At 41.8% G+C, this 5,458-nt stretch overlaps 1 pseudogene; it reads right to left on the minus strand.

Annotated features, from left to right (window-relative positions):
• Window positions 1-3,211: 3,211 nt before the first annotated feature.
• LOC137206030 (non-histone chromosomal protein HMG-14 pseudogene) lies at window positions 3,212-5,237 on the minus strand (annotated as a pseudogene).
• Window positions 5,238-5,458: the final 221 nt, after the last annotated feature.

A 5,458-nucleotide genomic window follows, 5' to 3' on the forward strand; every position in this document is an offset into this window, starting at 1 on the left:
GTTACCTGGTAGTTGGTTTTGAGCCAAAGTACAAAAGAACTGAAGGATGAGAAGTGATAATTGGCTGTTGTTTAAATATGTATTTATTTATTTTGGCCACGCTGGGTCTTTGTTGAGGCATGCGGGATCTTTAGTTGCGTCATGCACACTTTTTAGTTGTGGCATGTGGACTCTTAGTTGCAGCATGCATGTGGGATCTAGTTCCCTGACCAGGGATTCCACCCGGGTCCCCTGCATTGGGAGCGTGGAGGCTTAGCCACTGGACCGCCAGGGAAGTCCTGGCTGTTGTTTAAAACTGTGGACATTCAAATGACTTTTCTCCTTTGTATTTTCATAGAATGCTAAGAAAGGTTGTAGTGGATTTTGCATGGCTAGGATTATCAAAGATGGAAACTAAATTGTCTTAATCAGGATAGCCTCCCCATTGCCCTTCAACTCACCCTTTTTTCTCCCTTTCCTTAAAACACCAACAGTGTTCTTGCCTTTTAGGGAGGTCCTTCTTCTGAAGAGCAACTTCTTCACTCCTGGACACGTGGCTCAGTGCAGCCCTGAGCAGTTCCCAGGGTTGGAGCTCCTGTGTGTGGACCTTCCTAAGAACCTTGTAATGAGGAGTTAGGGACCCTGCGTGGTATGGGCTCACACACTGACTTCTGCAATGGACTGTAGTGGAGCGATGCTGGCTTTCTCACGTGGAAATGTGCTGTTTTACAATCTCAGGTAGAGAATGGAGCTGTTATAAAATCAAGTTCTACTTACAAGTTGAACTCAAGCATCAGCGCCCTTCTTTTCAAGGCTCCCCACCTTCCAGTGCATCTGGCAAAGGTGTAGGTGTTAGCTTCGGTGTCTCCTGAGGGGACTCTTGGTATTACTCCTGGAGTCTGAGAGCTCTTCCATCCCTCAGGGATCCCACTTTCCTGCTGGCATGGATGTACCTTTTTGATAGGGTGCCATTCCCTGCCCCTGGGTACCAGTGGAAGGAGGGATGTGGAATCAGTCAGAATTCCCCTCACTGCCCCACCACATTAGGGTCCACACCAGCACCACACAAGAATGAAGTCTTCACAAAACCATTTCATTACACTTGACCTAACAATATGAAAGAGGATGACTAAATAAGACTTCCCCCATAGCTGACGGAAAAAATACCTCAAAACTTAACCCTCCATGGACAATAAATTACCTGCTTTAAGAATGAGGAATTTTTTTTAATGTACTGACATGGAGCAATCTCCAATATGTATTTTTAAATAAGTAAAGTACAGAATAGTGTTCTCTGTGTGTGTGTGTGTGTGTGTGTGTGTGCGCGCGTGCATGTGTGTGTATGTGATAAGATACACAAGAAACTGATAATTTTGGCTGGTTCTGGAGAGGAAACCAGATGGCTGGGGTATTTGGGTAGGACTTTTCCTTCTACTTCCTTTGCCACCTTTTGAATTTGGGATCATGTGAATGTATTAATAATTCAAAAATTAAAGCTAAAGTTATCAGTTTTTGTTTAACATAGCTTGAGCTGGATTTTCTGTCATTTGCAACCAAAGAAACGTGACTGGGCTACCTTTATGGCTATATATTTAGTTTGCTCTGTCCACAAGGCAGGTATCTGTTTCTCACATATGAAACACTCAATGTTACTTATTTCTTTTTAGTTCCGTAGTGAGTTCTGTATGGATTTCTTCATGTTACCACCTGCTGCCTTGTGCCTTTTACTGAAGGGTTTGGGTAATTAAATGGAATTTCATCCTAGGGGTGGGCGCAGTACCTTATAATTATGTGCTAAATATGACTTTCCTCAAAGTCCAAGAGGAAAATAGTTAAGAAGTGAAGCCTTACCAGGGAATCCCCTCAACGGAATATTCCTTTTTCTGCCCAGTTCCCAAAGGGAAATGTTTCAGCTCTACAATCTTCCAACATGTGGGAATCTCCACCCACCTAGAGTGTGTACTGCAATGCCTTAGTACATGTGAGGGCTCCTGAAATAGAAGCTCTTACTAGTATTCCTACTCTGCAATTCACTTGAGGGCCAAGAGAATCCCTGGGAATCAGATATCTAAAAGTTCACAAGCCAGGGCCCATCACTTACTAGCTATCTGAGTGGGAGGAAGTTAGCCTTTCTGACCTTTATTTTTCTCATCTGTAAAATAAGTTTCCATTTTATATTTGTAAAATACTTGCTCCAGGATGGTTATGGGGATCCAGTGAGACAACGGAGAAAAAGCATTTAACCCAGAGTCTGGTGCAGAGTAAATAACAAACAGCTCCAGACCTCACAGTGGCGAGGCGTCTCCATGTGCGTCACGAGCCGTTAGGCACACTTCTGTATTCAGAGGATAGCTGTGTGCCGCTCAGAGCGCAACTCTTCAGTGGTGCTGAACATCTTCTTTTTAATAACATGGGATTTATAACCATGCTCCCCACAGCCTAGCCTTCATTTTCTGTGCCTCACAGTAACCTTTTTAAGGAAAGAACTACTTGGCAGTATCAAACAAGGCCAGCTGCCCTAAATTAAAAATTTTAAACATTTAGTCTGGTTCTACACTGAGGAGAGCTCTCTGATATCTGGAGAAGTTTTTCCTTTCCTTTTGGAAAGTGAAGCATTTTGTTCTCTGAGTGATTGGATATAGGCCTAGATTGTCAAATGATTACCACAGTAAATTTAGACTATTCATTTTTCTTCTTGTGAAAAGAACTTTTAGGATTTACTCTCTTAATTTTGAAATATGTAGTATCCCACTGTTAACTATTGTCACCGTGCTGTATATTACATCCCCAGGACTTACTTATCTTATAAGAGAAGTTTGTACCTTTGGACCACCTTCATCCAGTTTGCCCACTTTCATCCAGTTTGCCCACTCCCTCCCCCTGCCTCCGGAAACCACCAATCTGTTCTTTGTATCTATAAGTTCAGTTTCTTTTTAGATTCTATCTATGAGTGAGATGATACAGTACTTGTCTTTCTTTGTCTGACTTATTTCACTCAGCGTAAAATCCTCAAGGTCCCTGCTTGTTGTCCCTAATGGCAGGATTTCCTTCTTTTCTATTGTTGAATAATATTCATATGTATCTGTGTAGATATATGTATGTATTTGTATACACATCGTATCTTCTTTTTCCAGTCATCTGTTGATAGACACTTAGATTGTTTCCATGTCTTGTCTATTGTAAATAATGCTGCAGTGAACAGGGGGGTACAGAGAGCTTTTCGAGAGAGTGATTTTTTTTCTTTCATAATTGAGATTTTATTGGTTGTTTTGAGGATGAGTGCACAGACATTTCAATTTGTCCACAATTCTCAACATACGTACCAAAAATCTAAAAAATCATGTAGTTGTGATTCTTTTCTACACAGTCATTGCAGTGACTTTCCAGCTTAAAATTTGGAGGCAAATTTCCCTTAACAGGACATCAAGTACCAACATCTTCAGATATTGGCATGTTGTTACATCGTAAGTCCTACTAATTCACAATTTAATATCACATACCCTACATAGTCAAATTGTCAGTCATTCACAGCACATTAACAAAGTTACTAGGAAAACTGGACTACCGCCACCAAGGATGTTACAGAGTGCACAGAATTCTGACCAGGAGAGCCAAGATCAAGGAGTGAGTGGTTCGCTTTAGGAAACAATTCTACCAGAAACAACATGGGAAGAGAAGCAATTTAAAGTGTTCAGGACATTAAATGCACAACTGACTCCAAACTGCCATTTAGTGTGCTTTGTATTATAGGATAGAAAGGCTACCCCCCCCATCTATGGAATGTTAAGCTCACACCCAAGACAATCAAAGCCTCCCATATTCAATATCCCACTATTTTCTGGTTGTACCAAAAAATAAGCAACCAGCAAATGATTTCACCTCTTAAAAATAAAAAAAAAAGCATTTACAGTTAAAAAATGGGATGAGGTAGGATTCCCTCGTTTTTAAAAATGTTTCTAGAACTACTAAAAAACTTGCGTTTACAAAATAGTTGATAAAAATGTTCCTCTGGAAGGTACAAGAAGGGAGACAGGGACCACTGATGGGACCGGGTGGGTGGTATTAATCAGACTTGGCTTCTTTCTCTGCTGCTTTATCAGAGGCTGGGGGCTCCTCGTTTTTAGTTTCTCTGTTTTCCGCAGGTAAGTCGTCTTCAGTCTCTTGGTTAGCCACTTCGGCCTGTTTTCCCTTTGCTCCCCTTTTCTCTTCTGTTTGCACTTTTTTGTCTGAAGATGTATCCTTTCCTGCCGCCTGTTTTGGGCTTCGTTCCCACTTCTGCAGGAGCCGGTGTAGCTGACAACCTCGCCCATCTCCCCTCGGGCTCCTCGTTTGCCGCCCCCGTGGCGGAGCTGACCTTTGGCGAAGCTGGGATGCCTGGCCGCTGCCGTTCCTCCTGCTGCCCGAGCTGCTGGGGACCCGCTCGAGATAGTGATTTTGTTTCTTTTGGATAAATTCCCATAAGTGGGGCTGCTGTATCACATGGTGGTTCTCTTTTTAATATTTGGAAGAAACTCCATACTGTTTTCCGTAGTGGCCGCACCAGTTTACATTCCCATCAACAGTGCACAAGTGTTTCCTTTCTCCACATCCTCTCCGGTATTTATTTCTTGTCTTCTTGATAATAGCTATTCTAACAGGTATGAGGTGACATCTCATTGTGGGATTGATTTGCATTTCCTGATTATTAGTGATGTTGAACACTTTTTCATGTATCTGTTGTCCATTTGTATGTCTTCTTTGGAAGAACGTCTATTCAGTTCCATTTTTTTTGTTTCTTTTTTTATATTGCGAGTTCTTGTTAGTCATCAAATTTATACACATCAGTGTATACATGTCAATCCCAATCGCCCAATTCAGGACACCACCATCCCCACCCCACCGTGGTTTTCCCCCCTTGGTGTCCATACGTTTGTTCTCTACATCTGTGTCTCAACTTCTGCCCTGCAAACCAGTTCATCTGTACCACTTTTCTAGGTTCCACATATATGCGTTAATATACGATATTTGGTTTTCTCTTTCTGACTGACTTCACTCTGTATGGCAGTCTCTAGATCCATCCACGTCTCAACAAACGACTCAATTTCGTTCCTTTTTATGGCTGAGTAATATTCCATTGTATATATGTACCACAACTTCTTTATCCATTCATCTGTCAATGGGCATTTAGGTTGCTTCCATGACCTGGCTATTTTAAATAGTGCTGCAATGAACAATGGGGTGCATGTGTCTTTTTGAGTTATGGTTTTCTCTGGGTATATGCCCAGGAGTGGGATTGCTGGATCATACAGTAATTCTATTTTTAGTTTTTTAAGGAACCTCCATACTGTTCTCCATAGTGCTGTATCAATTTATATTCCCACCAACAGTGCAAGAGGGTTACCTTTGCTCCACACCTTCTCCAGCATTTGCCCTTTGTAGATTTTCTGATGATTCCCATTCTAACTGGTGTGAGGTGATACCTCATTGTAGTTTTGATTTG

This window comes from Pseudorca crassidens, chromosome 1 (assembly GCF_039906515.1).
Source record: "Pseudorca crassidens isolate mPseCra1 chromosome 1, mPseCra1.hap1, whole genome shotgun sequence".
Taxonomy (NCBI): Eukaryota; Metazoa; Chordata; class Mammalia; order Artiodactyla; family Delphinidae; genus Pseudorca; species Pseudorca crassidens.